At 43.1% G+C, this 18,025-nt stretch overlaps 1 long non-coding RNA gene across 1 annotated transcript; it reads left to right on the top strand.

Moving 5' to 3' along the window:
- Positions 1–5,608: 5,608 nt before the first annotated feature.
- On the top strand, positions 5,609–12,654 carry LOC130356845 (uncharacterized). The gene is made up of 3 exons (XR_008889014.1): positions 5,609–5,653; positions 10,476–10,560; positions 12,588–12,654. It is a non-coding gene; the product is annotated as an uncharacterized LOC130356845 (long non-coding RNA).
- Positions 12,655–18,025: the final 5,371 nt, after the last annotated feature.

Here is an 18,025-nt window from a genome sequence, read left to right as displayed (position 1 = left end):
CCATCTGTCCCTGACACTAACTACATCTATCCCTGTCTTTATATTTCTACAAATCCCCATAAAAATACCTTATGTTTAACTGCTGCAGGAGCTCAGAGTTGAGCTCTCTGGTGAGGGCAGGAAGTGGACGGCCCCGGCAGGCGTGACGTCATCTGAAACCTTGCCGGGACTCGCTTCTGCCCGTCTCCTCTCTCTCCTGCAGCTCGTGCGCTGCAATGAATTAGGAGAGGGAGATACAGGGGGGCAGGGAAATTTAAATTTTGCGCGCCGCGCGCGTACGAGCACTGTACTTGCTCTCTGCCTGTATAGGAAACAGGCAGAGAGCGAGCACAGCGGTCGTGCGCACGCGGCACGTGAAATTTAAATATCCCCACCCACCTGCATCTCCCTCTCCTCATCCATGTGAACGCGCGCTCTGGACCACGCTGCCCGGCCAGCGTTGGTCCGAACATGCCGAACGTCAGGGGGGGAAAGTAATCCGGAGCCATATAGGGCGGCTAAAAGTGAAAGTGAAAGTTCCCGACTAGCTCAGTCGGGCTGTTCGGGATAGCCGCGGCTAATCGCGGCATCCAGAACAGCTGACAGGACAGCGGGAGGGCCCCTACCTGCCTCCTCGCTGTCCAATCGCCGAATGACTGCTCAGTGCCTGAGATTCAGGCATGAACAGTCATGCGGCAGAATCGTTGATCACTGGTTTCTTATGAGAAACCAGTGATCAATCTAAAAGATTAGTGTGTGCAGTGTTATAGGTCCCTATGGGACCTATAACACTGCAAAAAAAAAGTGAATAAAGATCATTTAACTCCTCCCCTATTAAAAGTTTGAATCACCCCCCTTTTCCAATAGAAAAAAAAACACAGTGTAAATAAAAATAAACATATATGGTATCACCGCGTGCAGAAATGTCCGAATTATAAAAATATATCATTAATTAAACCGCTCGGTCAATGGCGTGCGCGCAAAAAAATTCCAAAGTCCAAAATAGTGCATTTTTGGTCACTTTTTATATCATTTAAAAATGAATAAAAAGCGATCAATAAGTCCTATCAATGCAAACATGTTAACGTTAAAAACGTCAGATCACGGCGCAAAAAATGAGCTCTCATACCGGCCTATACACGGAAAAATAAAAAAGTTATAGGGGTCAGAAGATGACAATTTGAAACGTATTAATATTCCTGCATGTAGTTATGATTTTTTCCAGAAGTCCGACAAAATCAAACCTATGTAAGTAGGATATCATTTTAATCGTATGGACCTACAGAATAAAGATAAGGTGTCATTTTTACCGAAAAATGTACTACGTAGAAACGGAAGCCCCCAAAAGTTACAAAACAGCGAGTTTTTTTTTTTCAATTTTCTCGCACAATGATTTTTTTTCCCGTTTCACCATAGATTTCACCGTAATGACTGACATCATTACAAAGTAGAATTGGTGGCGCAAAAAATAAGCCATCATATGGATTTTTAGGTGCAAAATTGAAAGAGTTATGATTTTTTAAAGGCAAGGAGCAAAAAACGAAAATGCAAAAACGGAAAAAACCCCGGTCCTTAAGGGGTTAAATATTCTGGGTAAATATTCAGGCCCAGAGATATGAATTGCATTATAGATATTTAAGCAGTTAATAAGATCACATATATTAAATTACTGGTGACTGCAGGTCATGGTGTCTCAAGGAAGTAATGACCACCCCCAATAGCGGGATAGACACAACATTCATATGGGGGTCATTCTGTGGGGGAACTAATCCTATATTCAGGGAGTTGCCCACAGGGATGATTTACATATGAATAGTGGTCTCACTGTGCATAATCTCCTCACACAAATTTAAGGAGGTCTGCACATGGGTCACCATTGTGTGTGATCAGTAAAACTGACAGCTTTTGGTAGGTCCTACCGAGATCAGATAATACTGACATTATTTGGTAGGTACCACCGTAGATCAGATCAATAATACTTCCGCCCATCAGACTTTTATGGTATAGCCTGTGGGTATGCTATCAATCTCCAGATAGAAAATCCTCTTTAATAGTATTGAGTACACTTATATAGAGATAAAATCAACCAGTCAGGGTTAAATTCTTACCTAGAAGCAGTAAACAAGCACTGGACTGAACCATTTACGGGAGGCGATAGTAAAGTAGCAGGTCAGCAGCAGCAACATTTTTTATTTATTTTTTTAAATCAAATGGTGCCAGACAGTTAAACATATTTGTAAATTACTTCTATTAAAATGAAAATATATCTTCACCCAACCAGTACTTATCAGCTGCTGTATGCTCCAGAGGAAGTTGAGTTGTTCTTTTCAGTCTGACAACAGTGCTTTCTGCTGACACCTTTGTCCCTATCAGGACATGACCAGAGCAGGAGCAAATCCCCATAGCGAACCTCTCCTGCTCCAGACAGTTCCTGACATGGACAGAGGTGGCACCAGTTGATTAAAAAAAATAACCAGAGTACTCCTTTAACCCCTTAGGGATAATGAACGTAAATGTACGTCCTGATGCAGTGGTACTAAGGAAAACTGTCAGCCTGTTCACCACACTAAACCTAAAACAATGGGTTATAGTGTGGGTGAACAAGTATCCAGCGAGGGGTCACTTACCTAAATATGTCCAGTAGGTCCTGAGATATGTCCCCCAGAAGATCCTCTGCTTAATTCAGTGAATCACGTGTAGCGGGCGGGGCTTCTTTACTCCAGGAGTCACAGACAATGAATATATAAATTGAGTCGGTGATGCCCCGCCCCCTGCACGTGATTCACTGAATTCAGAAGAGCATGTTCTGTGGGACATATCTCAGGACCTACTGGACAAATTTAAAGGGGTACTGATGTATGATCTCGGGGGACCCTCCGCTGAGGACCCCCACGATCTCCCTATGCATTGCGGCCGTCACGCCATCTCCCATAGGCTTGCATTGCATTGACGTCACGAGGGGCAGAGCCATGACGTCGCGGTACTCCAGTCCCTGTATTGTGAGTCATCAGACACGGAGCGATCTTCGCACCATGAGACTGATGACAAATTTGTGCCGCAGGGAGATCGCGGGGTCCCCAGCAGTGGGACCCCTGCGATCAGACATCTTATCCCCTATCCTTTGGATAGGGGATAAGATGTCTAGTTCCGGAGTACCGCTTTAAAGTGGTACTCGGGTGGAAAACTTTTTTTTTTTAAATCAAATGGTGCCAGAAAGTAAAACAAATTTGTATATTGCTTCTATTTAAAAATCTTAATCCTTCCAGTACTTATTAGCTGCTGAGTACTACAGAGGACATTGTTTTCTTTTTGGAACACAGTGCTCTCTGCTGACATCACGAGCGCAGTGCTCTCTGCTGACATCTCTATCCATTTTAGGAACTGTCCAGAGCAGCATATGTTTGCTATGGGGATTTTCTCCTACTCTTGGACAGTTCTTAAAATGGACAGAGATGTCAGCAGAGAGCACTGTGCTCTTGATGTCAGCAGAGAGCTCTGTGTTCCAAAAAGAAAATATTTTCCTCTGTAGTATTCAGCAGCTAATAAGTACTGGAAGGATTAAGATTTTTTAATAGAAGTAATTTACAAATCTGTTTAACTTTCTGGCACCAGTTGATAAAAAAAAAAAAAAAAAAAGTTTTCCACTGACTCCTGTTCACCCACACTATAACCCAGTGTAGTGTGGGTAAATAGACTAACAGTTTTCCTTTAACGCACTAGGACGTACATGTATGTCCTGTACATGATGGGGGCACCAGACTGCCATTAACCCCTTAGATGCCATGATCAATACAGATAACGGCATCTGCGGCAATGCAGGCATTATATTGGATGATCGGATCGATGACTGCACTGCTGCGGGGATACAATCATCCATAATGGCGGATGTCTGCCATTAACCCCTCAGATGTCGTGATCAATACAGATTACTGAATGCGGGCATTATATTGGATGATCGGATCACTGGCGGCACTGCCGCAGGGATATGATCATCGAAAATGGCGGACAAAAGGTCCTCTAACTGGCCTCCGCCGCTCTCCCGGGGTCTTCTGCTCTGGTCTGACATCGAGCAGACCAGAGCGGAAGATCGACGATATGTCTATGCATAGCACTGAATAGTATTAGCAATCAAATGATTGCTATAAATAGTCCCCTATGGGGACATAAAAAGTGTAAAGAAAATAAGTAACAAAAATGTGAAAAATCTCCTCCCCCAATAGAATTGTACATCGCCCATTTTTCACATTTCCCCCCCAAAAAGCGTAAAAATAAACATATTTGGACTAACAAAAGGTTAATGATTCCGTACAGTGAATGGCATAAACATAAAAAAATAAATAAATAAAAATTTATGCTTTTTGGTCACATCACATTCCCCAAAAAAAATTATCAAAAGCGACTTAAAAGTCATGTGGTACTAAAAAAAAAATACAGGTCATTGCACAAAAAATGAGCCCTCATAAATCCCCATATATGGAAAAATGGAAAAGTAATAGGTGGTCAGAACAGGGCGATTTTAAACATACTTAGTTGGTAAAAAAAAAATGAAAATAAAAAAAAAGACTAATGTTTTTTAAAACAATATAGCAATAGAAAAGTAAACTAGTTCTGGGAAGGAACTGGCACTGCTCCTAGGGATGTGACTCAATATCCCATGACTTGTAGATCCAAAGAAGAAGCGGCACTCCAGTCAAATAGTGATAATGTAAATTTATTCACCCATCAAGTCACAAAAGTGCCACGTTTCGGTCTACACAATGAGACCTTGAGACCAATGAGACCGAAAAGTATGTGATCATGGATTTCATTTTAATTGCATTGACCCACAGAAAGAAAAAAAAATGTCATTTTTACCGTAAAGTGTACAGTAGAGATGAGCGAACTTACAGTAAATTCGATTCGTCACAAACTTCTCGGCTCGGCAGTTGATGACTTTTCCTGCAGAAATTAGTTCAGCTTTCAGGTGCTCCCATTGGGCTGAAAAAGGTGGATACAGTCCTAGGAGACTCTTTCCTAGGACTGTATCCACCTTTTCCAGCCCACCGGAGCACCAGAAAGCTGAACTAATTTATAAAGGAAAAGTCAGCAACCGCCGAGCCGAGAAGTTCGTGACGAATCGAATTTACTGTAAGTTCGCTCATCTCTAGTGTACAGCGTAAAAACAAAGCCTTTCAAAATGTGCAAAATTGCAGTTTTTGTTTCAATTTCTTCACACAAATAATAATCTTTTTAGGCTTACTGTACATTTTATGGTAAATAAGTGATGGGTCCAAAAACAAGCCCTCATATGGGTCTGTGGATGGAAATATAAAAGAGTTATGGATTTTAGAAGGCGAGGAGGAAAAAACGCAAAAATAAAATTGGCCTGGTCCTTAAGGGGTCAATCATAGAGCTGCCTTAATTTTTACTGTGTGTTTTGGGGCAGTTTACCTTTTCTTGTGTTGGTATAGTCCACTGTTGCTTGTTGAGCTAGGTACTATTGCTATGACAACTGTTATATTTCAGCAGCCATTTTAACTGCCATCCTAAAGACAGATTGAAGACCAGTCCAGTGCCAGTCCTGAGTCCCCCCCGCCATTTGTATGGAGACAATCCTGCTTCTCTCTGCTTCCTGTTTCTGTAATGTAAGGTGAACATAGATGGCGCACAGGTTTTGGGCAGTGTTGGCACAGAGGTGAGCGTTTCCATTATACTTTGTAGTCTAGGAGATGTACACATACATGGCTCCTCATGTTACCATGTTATGTGTATTTGCCATGTACCATAATTTGGTCGGAATGTACATTGTGATACCTAAAAGCTTATGAGTGCCGCACATTGCTGGTGTGTAGTAGAAATCGGGTGCACTATATGGTGACCATTGGGAAAGTGTTTAACCTGTTAAGGACCATGGATGTACGCATACGTCCTAGCTCCCTGGTACTTAAGGACCAAGGACGTACGCATACATCATGTAGAATTTCGGTCCCTGCCAGGCGCCGGGAGGGCACCCCGCGCAAATGCCCAGGGGGTGAAGGAATAGGAGTGAGGTGGCAGGGGTGCCACCCCTCCTATCCCTGCTATTGGTCGTCAGAAGCATTGACCAATAGCAGATCGGGGGCGGGGGGGTTAACTTTCGCTTTCCCCGTTCTGCCCACCCACAATAGGCGGGGCAGGACGGGGAAACCGACAGGGACCGGGCGCCGAAGTCCACTTACCCATCGGCGATGGCAGCGAGAAACGATCGGCGGTGGCAGCAGGCAGCAGACGAGGATGGCTATGCGGCTCCCTGGATCGTACAGAAGCCAGTGAGTTACCTAGCAACATCTGGAGGGCTACAGTCTGAGACCACTATACAGTGGTCTCTATACTTTAGCCCTCCAGATGTTGCAAAACTACAACTCCCAGCATGCCCAGACAGCTGTTTGGACATGCTGGGAGTTGTAGTTTTGCAAAAGCTGGAGGACCACAGTTTGGAGATCACTGCAAATCGCAGCATGCCCAAAGAGCAAACGGCTGTCTCAGCATGCTGGGAGTTGTAATTGCATACCTCCAGCTGTTGCATAACTACATCTCCCAGCATGCCCTTCGGTGATCAGTACATGCTGGGAGTTGTACTTTTGCAACAGCTTGAGGCACACTGGTTGGAAAATACTGAGTTAGGTAACAGAACCTAACTGAAGGTTTTCCAACCAGTGTGCCTGCAGCTGTTGCAAAAGTACAACTCCCAGCATGCACGGTCTGTCAGTACATGCTGGGAGTTGTAGTTTTGAAACAGCTGGAGGTTTGCCCCCCCCCCCCCCCCCCCATTTGAATGTACAGGGTACATTCACACGGGCAGTAAGTTTCCTGCTTCAAGTTTGGGCTGCGGCAAATTTTTCACCACAGTGCAAACTCCTAGCGGGATACTTACCGTCACCCGCCAGTGCGAATGTACCCTAAAAACACTACACTTCACTAATACAAAATAAAGGGTAAAACGCTACATATACACCCCCCTACACTGTCCCCCCCCCCCCCCCCCAATAAAAATGAAAAACGTATTGTACGGCAGTGTTTCCAAAACGGAGCCTCCAGCTGTTGCAAAACAACAACTCCCAGCATTTCCGGACAGCCACTGACTGTCCAGGCATGCTGGGAGTTTAGCAACAGCTGGAGGCACCCTGTTTGGGAATCATTGATGTAGAATACCCTCATGTCCACCCCTATGCAATCCCTAATTTAGTCCTCAAATGCTCATGGCGCTCTCTCAGTTCAGAGCCCTGTCGTATTTCAAGGAAACAGTTTAGGGCCACATATGGGGTATTTCCGTACTTGGGAGAAATTGCAATACAAATTATGGGGGGCTTTTTCTCCTTTTACCCCTTATGAAAAGGAAAAGTTGGGGTCTACACCAGCCTGTTAGTGTTACACTAGCATGCTGATGTTGCCCCATACTTTATATTTTCACAAGCAGTAAAAGCAAAAAAAGACCCCCAAAATTTGTAACGCAATTTCTCCTCAGTACGCAAATACGCCATATGTGGGCATAAAATGCTCTGCGGATGAAGGCTCAGGATTGAGAGCTCACTATGTACATTTGAGGCCTAAATTGGTGATTTGCACAGGGGTGGCTGATTTTACAGCGGTTCTGACATAAACGCAAAAAAATAAATACCCACATGTGACCCCATTTTGGAAACTACACCCCTCACGGAACGTAACAAGGGGTATAGTGAGCCTGAACACACCACAAATGTTTGAAGAATTTTCATTGAAGTTTGATTTGAAAATGAAAAAAAAAGTTTTTTCACTAAAATGCTGGTGTTACCCTAAATTTTTCATTTTCACAATGGAAAATAGGAAAAAAGCCCCCAAAATTTGTAACCCCATTTCTTCTGAGTAAGAAAATACCACATATGGGGATGTAAAGCGCTCTGCGGGCGAGGTACAATGCTCAGAAGAGAGGGAGCGCAATTGGGATTTTGGAGAGAGAATGTGCCTGAAATTGAAGGCCATGTGTGTTTAAAAAGCCCCCATAGTGCCAGAAAAATGGACTCCCCCCACACACATGTGACCACATTTTGGAAACTACACCCCTCACGTAATGTAATAAGGGGTGCAGTGAGCATTTATGCCCCACAGGTGTCTGAAAAATTTTATTTTTCATTTGCACAGCCCACTATTCCAAAGATCTGTCAAACGCCAGTGGGGTGTAAATATTCACTGCACTCCTTATTAAATTCTGTGAAGGGTGTAGTTTCCAAAATGGGGTCACATGTGGGGGGGGGGGTTCTACTGTTCTGGCACTACGGGGGCTTTGTAAACACACATGGCCCCTGGCTCCTATTCCAAACAAATTCATTCTCCGTAAACTCAATGGCGCTCCTTCTCTTCTGAGCATTGTAGTGCGTCAGCAGAGCACTTGACGTCCACATGGGGTATTTCCATACTTAGAAGAAATGGAGTTACAAATTTTGTGTGTCATTTACTCCTATTACTCCTTGTAAAAAAATTAAAATTTGGGGGAAAAGCAGCATTTTAGTGAAAAAAATATCATTTACATTCATATCATTATTTTTTTGCTATTCTGGCACCATAGGGGCTTCCTAAATGTGACATGCCCCCCAAAAACCATTTCAGAAAAACTCACTCTCCAAAATCCCAGTGTCGCTCCTTCCCTTCTGAGCCCTCTACTGCGCCTGCCGAATACTTTACATACACATATGAGGTATTTCCTTACTCGAGAGTAATTGAGTTACAAATTTTACGAAGATTTCTCTCCTTTTACCCCTTGTTAAAATTCAAAAACTGGGTTTTCAAGAACATGCGAGTTTAAAAAATGAAGATTTAGAATTTTCTCCTTCACTTTGCTGCTATTCCTGTGAAACACCTAAAGGGTTAAAAAGCATTATGAATGTCATTTGAATACTTTGAGGGGTGCAGTTTTTATAATGGGGTCATTTATTGGGTATTTCTAATAGGGCTGGGCGGTATACCGGCTCATACCGGATACAGTTTTTTTTTTCTCCGACGGTATGAATTTTGCCCCATACCGCTGTACCGGTGGGGCCCCTCTCCCCCACCCATGAATGAATTACAGAGCCCACGGCTCCATTCTGTCAGGGGAGAGCAGGATGAGACTCCTCATCCCCGCTCCCCCTGCAGTTTCAGGCCGGCTCTTCTCTGCAATCAGAGCCGGGGGAAAGCGCAGAAACTGCATCCCCTGGCTCTGATGTTTCCCCGAGCCCCGAGCTGCTCCAGTCAACCTCTCCCCTCTCTTCGCCTACTTCAGGGAGTGTTCATAACAAGCGCCCGCTCCCCTTGGTCCTGCGGCGTAAGGCGGAGTATTGCGCCGCATTTCTTCTAGTTCCGGTGCCCGCTCCTGAGGCCCCTAGTGCACGCCGCAGGACCGAGGAGAGCGAGCGCTTCAGGGGCGGACAGACCGCCTGTGAGGGGGCCCGCTGATCTTTGAAAGAGCGGCGGGCCCCCTCACACAATGCACGTGAGCTGCGCCGCTGCTGCTCACTGTTCTAAAGTGGAGGTGGCGCATAATAGCGCAGTGGGCACTTTAGATCAAAATTTTAAATTCCCTCCTGGTGGAAGCGTCAGCATCCTGCGGTGAGCGCTTCCGCCAGAGAGAATCCTGTGTCCGGGTGGGAAGCGCCCACGTTACTGCACTGATGACAGGGGCACTTCCCAGCAGCCGCATCAGCGCACAGGTGAGGAGGGGGGGTTATTGAAGCAGAGGGGGTAATGGAATAAGGGGCAGGATAGGATAAATGAAAGGATCAGGGGGGTTAATGGGTGCAAGGGGGTAATGAAAGCAGGGGGGTTAATGGAATGAGGGACAGGATGGGGTTAATTGGTGTAGGGGGGTTAATGGGTGTAGGGGGGTGAATGGAAAGAGGGGCAGGATGGGGTGAATGGAGAGATTTTCGCTGCCCTGACTCCTCATCCCCTGTAGTGCAGAGCTGTAATAGACAGCAGTGGGGGAGTATGCAGTACAACGCTGTTTCCCCAACCAGTGTGCCTCCAGCTGTTGCAAAACTACAACTCCCAGCATGCCCAGACATCCGCAGGCTGTCCAGGCATGCTGGGAGTTGTAGTTTTGCTACAGCTGGAGGCACACTGGTTGGGGAAATCCTGATGTTCTGACACTTAAACAAGCCCCCCCCCAAATACCGTTAAATACCGTGATACCACCATCATTTTAAAAAATACTGTGATACACATTTTTGATCATTCCGCCCAGCTCTAAATTCTAATATGAAGGCCCTTCAAATCCACTTCAAAACTGAATTGGTCTCTGAAAAATTCTGATTTTGAAATTTTTTTGAAAATTGCTGCTGTACTTTGAAGCCCTCTGATGTCTTCTAAAAGTTAAAACATGTTAACTTTATGATGTAATCATAAAGTAGACATATTGTATATGTGAATCAATATATAATTTATTTGGAATATCTATTTTACTGATAAACAGAGAGCTTCAAAGTACATTTTCAATTTTTTTTCCAAATTTTGGAATTTTCAACAAGAAATGATGCAAGTATCGATGAAATTTTACCACTAACATAAAGTAGAATATGTCACGAAAAAACAATCTCGGAATCAGAATGAAAGGTAAAAGCATCCTAGAGTTATTAATGCTTTAAGGGGTACTCCGGTGCTTAGACATCTTATCCCCTATCCAAAGGATAGGGGATAAGATGCCTGATCGCGGGAGTCCCGCCGCTGGGGACCCCCGTGAACTTGCACGCGGCACCCTGTTTGTAATCAGTCCCCGGAGCGTGTTCGCTCCAGGACTGATTATCGGCAACTACAGGCCGGGCGCCGCCCGCCCTGTAGTCGCCGGTAATCAGTCCCGGAGCGAACACGCTCCCGGGACTGATTACAAACGGTGTGCCGCGTGCAAGATCATGGGGGTCCCCAGCGGCGGGACTCCCATGATCAGGCATCTTATCCACTATCCTTTGGATAGGGGATAAGATGTCTAAGCACCGGAGTACCCCTTTAAAGTGACAATGGTCAGATATGCAAAAAACGCTCTGGTCCTTAAGGCCAAAATGGGCCTGGTCCTTAAGGGGTTAACAGTTTTCCTCAATATTCCTTCTTTATCTGCATTCATTCTCTTAGGGTGCTATCACACTACGATTGTAGTGTACGGTTGCTGGATCCGGTTGGGAGGGGCAAAAACCGTCCGCTCCCGTATCCCAGCTGGATCCAGCCTGAACCCCATTCATTTCAATGAGCCGACCGGAGTCAAACGCTGACTCCGGTTGTCTCATTTTTGCCTCGCATACAGTTTTCTGACTGGACCTAAAACCGTGGTATACCACGGTTCTAGGTCCGGTCAGAAAACCGTATTTGGGGAAAAATTAGACAACCAGAGTCAGCGTTTGACTCCGGTCGGGTCATTGAAATGAAAGGGGTTCAGGCTGGATCCGGCTGGGATATGGGAGCGGCCGGTTTTCGCCCCTCCCAACCAGATCCAGCAACCGTACACTACAATCGTAGTGTGAAAGCACCCTTACTTGTATGTGCCCCATTTTTTAAATAATGAAAGAATGTGGAAATCTTTTCCTTATTATTAATAAGTGCTACAATAATCTTTTCAAGACAAAAGCCATTGGGGATATTTATCAAAACCTGTCTAGAGGAAGAGTGGTGCAGTTGCCCATAGCAACCAATCAGATTGCTTCTTTCATTTTTTCCAGGCCTCCTTAAAAATGAAAGAAGTGATCTGATTGGTTGCCATGGGCAACTGCACCTCTCTTTCTCTGCACAGGTTTTGATAAATCTCCCCCATTGTGTGTTAGAATGTCCACTGTGTAATGTCTTTTGGAAGGCTGCATACTAAAGGCAAATATAAAAAATATTTATATCATTATATATATATATATATATATATATATATCATTTTCAGATGTATATCATTTTTTTAATAGACAATTCTATACACAAATGGGGCTTTAAAGGGGTTATCCAGGATTAGAAAAGCAAAGCTGCTTTCTTCCTTTCCTCCAAAACAGCAAAACAGCACAACAGCGGTCCGGTGAATAAAGAAGAGTAGTGATAACACAGAGCGCAGTGGTGCTATATATATATATACACATATATATATATATATATATATATATATATATATAGCAAATCCAGAAAATCACCACACAAGTAGGTCTTGGATCAGAAAAAGCTGGTGGTTTTAATCCCAATTAAAGTGCAACGTTTCGTCAATAGCCTTTATCAAGCATTGCTATTGCCGAATCATTGCACTTTAATTGGAAATAAAACCACCAGCTTTTTCTGATCCAAGACCTACTTGTGCTGTGATTTTCTGGATTTGCTGTTCATTTATCCTGGGCTGGCAGCCTGGGCAACCACAGGCACAGAGGTTGATCCCCGATGCGGTCTTACCATCTACATATATATGGAAAAATGTCCTCTCACTTTAGGTTTGTGTAACACTGATTGTGACAAAGATTACAGGGCTGATGACATCATAACTGCAGATAGAATGTTTAGCCAAGTGCACAGGTTACAATTTCATTCGCTCACTAGGGATCAGCAGAGTCACTTGTGATAGGTCACTGTCCATAGCTGTAGTTTTCTAGTGACTTTATCTTCTTTGTCATGCTCATAAAATGTAGGCAAAAGGGAAGAAAATTCATTTAGTAGAGGAAGAGGAAATAAGAAGAAAGATGAGCTGAGACCAGAAAAGTGAAAATTATTTTCAGGAGCCACCTAGTACAGATGAGATACCAAGAAAGAGCAAGTTATTGGCGTTCCTGGAGAATATCTGGGCCCGGATGACCTGTAAGAGTATGACAGTAAAGAAAAGAGCATACCCACACCCGGCATCTGATGGATGGCACAGGTAGGACATCATAATTTTAGGGCCCAGTCACCCTGCATTGCACTTCATCCATGCTACCATTGTTATCACCTTTCATTTAATTTTTCGGGAATATGCAGTGACCAGAAATCATCAGATCTGGCACTGGGTATTTATTTTTGTTTATGGAGTTCGATGTGCAGCATAAATAATGTTATTTTTAAATACCATGGGCTTTTTTTGAATAAAGGGATTCCAATTCTGGAACTTTTTTTTAGCCTTTTTGCTTTTTAAGTTTTTAATCCTCCTGAACTGCACACGGTTGTCAACTGCTAAAATCAGCTAACAACCCAGGAGTATAGAGGCTTAGCTCCTATGCATATGCCCCTGTGAGCATTGGGCATACTATATATGGAGAGAGAGAGAGAGAGACATGTATTGAACATTTATAGGATATATCACCAGTGCCCACACCCTTCTGAAGACCCTAGCTGCTGTAAGCAAACACTGGATTGAACCATTGGCTGGTGGGTAAATAAAAGAACATTAAACAGTGGGAAAATGCATGAATACAAAATGAAAAGAGAGTAAGAAAATAAAATACTTTCACATTTTTCATGTTTTAATCATACAGCTGCCTACCTTATCATTTTTTTACTGTGTGCTTTGGGACAGTTTATCTGTTCTTGTAGTGGTACAGTCCGCTGTTGTTTACTGAGCTTGGTGTGGTTGCTATGACAACCTCTATACTGCAGCAGCCATTTTAACTGCCATCCTAGAGACAGCTTGAAGACTAGTCCAGTGCCAGTTCTTTGTGTCCCCCCAGTTTTATGGAGACAACACTGCTTCTTTCTGCTCCCTGTTTTTGTAATGTAAGGTCAACACAGATGGCACACAGGTTAGGCAGTGTTGGCACAGAGGTGAGCACTGTGTACCAAATATTCCAGACCAAGTATGTGCAGCCATCTTGCCTAAATGTCTATTGAAGTAAAACAGTGAAAGATACTTCTTCTAGGAATTAGTAGGGGCCCAGTGGTCAGAATCCCACCAATCAGATATTTTGGACTTATCTAATGCATCTGTCATAATTGTCTTCACAATGTCTTATGTGATTCCTTTAAACGTATATGTTGTGCACCATTTGTTTACACTGCTTCATTTGAGGCTATATTTTATGGGATTTCTTAGAAATGTTTGCACATTATTAAATGCATACATTTCTGAAAGATAAATCTTCCACCGGAGCAGAGTAGGGATTATAAGGATTTATACAGGTTCACTGTGAAAGTATAATCAAAACTAGTTAAAAGAAAAGCAGTTGCCCATAGCAACCTGTTAAACACAAGTTGTCATTTCTCAGTGGCTAATGCCAGCTGTCACTTCTGCTTGCACAAATTTCAATAAATGTCCCCTGGTTAGTCTGTATGAGGCTGTATCCAGTTTGCTCTCTCTGGTGGTTGACTTGTCTTTCAGAAATATATGTATCTAAGGCAATCTGTCAGGTAAAACAGATCAGTGGGTACAGAGGAAAGAATTATAGCCTCTATGCAGGAGGAGTGTCCTGATTAATTACATAGCAGATCATGATCAGTCCTATCGATTACCCTGTGACCTTGGAGGCACGCTCTCTTCCTAGGTCCTACTTACAACCACTAAGTAATACCTGTCACAAAATTGTGATTGTATAGAACTGCATGGGAATGCAGTTTAACCCCTTAAGGACACAGGGCGTACAGGTACGCCCTGATGTCCTGGTACTTAAAGGGGTTATCCAGGAAAAAAACTTTTTTTCATATATCAACTGGCTTCAGAAAGTTAAACAGATTTGTAAATTACTTCTATTAAAAAAATATTAATTATTTCAGTACTTATGAGCTGCTGAAGTTGAGTTGTTATTTTCTGTCTAAGTGCTCTCTGATGACACCTGTCTAGGGAACTGTCCAGAGTAGAAGTAAATCCCATAGCAAACCTCTTCTACTCTGTGCAGTTCCCGAGACAGACAGAGGTGTCAGCAGAGAGCACTGTTGCCAGACAGAAAAGAACAACTCAACTTAAGCAGCTGATATTTATTGGAAGGATTAAGATTTCGTAATATAAATAATTTACAAATCTAAACAGTAACCAACCCCTCAAGACTAGTACCAGTTACCTGATACATAGATGAACAATAATTATAATTATGATGGATACCTTGATTGTGCTTCAATTATAAGATACAACTATATAAAAATATAGAAATGTTTTATTTAAAATATCAAATAATGCAATGTAACCTCATATCACAGGGCTCTTGTGCAAATCTGTTTAACTTTCTGGAGCCAGTTGATATAAAAAAAAAAAAGTTTTTTTTCTCGTGGAATACCCCTTTAAGGGCCCAGGGCATACCTGTACGTGCTGGACGTTTCCGTTCACCCGGAATGGGATGCCTGCTGAAATCATTCAGCAGGTACCCCATGCAGAATACTGGGGGGGATCCTGAGACCAGATCGGCGATTTGCGGCAATTCCAGGTCAATCGGGTCACCGGTGACCCGAAAAAAAACAAAAAGGGTGATAGGTGCCGTCCGAGACAACACCTATCACCATTTAACAGCAGGTGTGAGGTGGCACTGGTGCCACCTCACAATTGTCCTGATTCGTCTGCAGTTATCAGCTAACAAATCAGGACTCCTGCTAGGGGCACCCGCTCCACCCCTAACGGCACCCGCTCCGCCCCCATTCCAGTGGGCGAAAGCGAGTGTCGGGAGTGTACACCGCACTTGGGGCCCCCGATCCCCGGAGTCTGTGATGGGATCGGGCCCCAGGACCAGCGGAGGCGGTGATAAGGAGGGAGCAGGCAACAGCAGGAGGTAAGGCTGTGCCTCCTGCTGTTGCTTAGCACCAACTCCCAGCATGCAGAAAAGGGCATGCTGGGAGTTGTTGTTATGCAACAGCAGAAGGCACAACTCCCAGCTTGCCCTTTGGTAGTTTGTGCATGCTGGGGGTTGTAGTTATGCAACAGCTGTAGGCACATTCTTACTATGAAAAAGTGTGCCTCCAGCAGTTGCATAACTACAACCCCCAGCATGCCCTCCGGCTGTCTGTGCATGCTGAGAGTTGTAGTTTTTGCAACAGCTGAAGGCACACTGGTTGTGAAACACCTGAGAGTTTGTTACATCACCTAATATGTGGATGTAAAGTGCTCTGTGGGCGCACTACAGGGCTCAGAAGAGAAGGGTCACCATTGGGCTTTTGGAGAATTTGGCTGGAATTTAAGGCCATGTGCGTTTACAAAGCCCCCATGGTGCCGGAACCATATGTGACTCCATTTTGAAACTACACCCCTCATGGAATGTAACAAGGGGTGCAGTGAGCATTTACACCCCACAGGTGTCTGACAGATTTTTTGAACTGTGGTCCATTAAAATGAAAAATAATTTTTTTTATTTGCACAGCCTACTGTTACAAAGGTCTGTCAAATGCCAGTGGGGTGTAAATGGTCACTGCACCCATTGTTACATTCCGTGTGGGGTGTCTGAAATAGGGTCACATGTGGGTGTGGTTTACTGTTCTGGTAGCACGGGGGCTTTGTAAATGCACATGGCCCCCGACTTCCATTCCAACCAATTTCTCTCTCCAACAGCCCAATGGCACTCCTTGTCTTCTGAACCCTGTAGTGCGCTCGCAGAGCACTTTACATCCACATATGTAGTATTTCCATACTCAGAAGAAAAGGTGTTACACATTTTGGGGGGCTTTTGTGAAAATAAAATTGTTTGGGGTAATATCAGCATTTTCGTGAAATTTTTTTTTTTCATGTCCAACTTTAAAGAGAATTTGTCAAACACCTGTGGGGTGTACAGGCTCACTGTACCCCTTGTTATGTTCCTTGAGGGGTGTTATTTTCCAAATAGTGTGCCAAATGTGTTTGTTTTTTATGTTTTGTTTTGTTTTTTGCTGTTCTGGCACCATAGCAGCTTCCTAAATGTGACATGCCCCCCAAAAACCATTTCAGCAAAATTTGCTTTCCGAAAGCCAAATGTGGCTCTTTCTCTTCTGAGCCCTGTAGTGCACCTGCATAGCACTTTACGTCCACACATGGGTTTTACCCTTGTAAAAAATTCAAAAAATGGGTCTACAAGAACATGTGATTGTAAAAAATGAAGATTTAGAATTTTCTAAAGGGCTAACAAACTTTTTGAATGTCATTTTGAGTACTTTGAGGGGTGTGATTTTCATAATGGGTAATTTATGGGGCATTTCTAATATGAAGGCCTCTCAAATCCACTTCAATCTGAACTGGTCCCTGAAAAAATCTGTTTTTGTAAATTTTGGGAAAAAATTGGAAAAGTGCTGCTAAAATTTGAAGCCCTCTAATGTTTTAAAAAGTAAAAACATGTCAACTTTATAATGCCAACATAAAGTTTATATATTGTATATGTGAATTAATATATCATGTATTTGGTATGTCTATTTTCCTTACAAGCAGAGAGCTTCTAAGTTCGAAAAATGCAAAATTTTGAAATTTTTCATGAAATGTTGCTATTTTTTACTGAGAAATGATGCAAGTATCGACAAAAATTTACCACTATGTTAAAGTAGAATATGTCACGAAAAATTTTTCGGGAAATCAAATTAATAAGTAAAAGCATCCCTGAGTTATTAATGCTTAAAGTCACAGTGGTCAGATGTGCATAAAATGCTCTGGACCTTAACCCCTTGAGGACCCAGCCAATTTTCAGTTTAGGACCCAGCCATTTTTTGCACATCTGACCACTGTGACTTTAAGCATTAATAACTCTGGGATGCTTTTACTTTTCATTCTGATTCCGAGGTAGTTTTTTCGTGACATATTCTACTTTATGTTAGTGGAAAACTTTTGTCGATACTTGCCTCATTTGTTGGTGAAAAATTCCAAAATTTTATTGAAAAATTGAAAATTTCTCTCTGCTTGTAAGGAAAATAGACATACCAAACAAATTATATATTGATTCACATATACAATATGTCTACTTTATATTGGCATCATAAAGTTGACATGTTTTTACTTTTGGAAGACATCAGAGGGCTTCAAAGTTCAGCAGCAATTTTCCAATTTTTCACAACATATTCAAAATAGGAATTTTTCAGAGACCAGTTCAGTTTTGAAGTGGACTTGAAGGGCCTTCATGTTAGAAATACCCCACAAATGATCCCATTATAAAAACTACACCCCTCAAAGTATTCAAAATGACATTCAGTTAGTGTGTTAACCCTTTAGGTGTTTCACAGGAAT

The sequence above is a fragment of the Hyla sarda genome, chromosome 2 (genome assembly GCF_029499605.1).
Source record: "Hyla sarda isolate aHylSar1 chromosome 2, aHylSar1.hap1, whole genome shotgun sequence".
In the NCBI taxonomy this organism is placed as follows: Eukaryota; Metazoa; Chordata; class Amphibia; order Anura; family Hylidae; genus Hyla; species Hyla sarda.
Note: the sequence above shows the minus strand (reverse complement) of the source record. Positions and strands in the feature narration are given on the sequence as shown.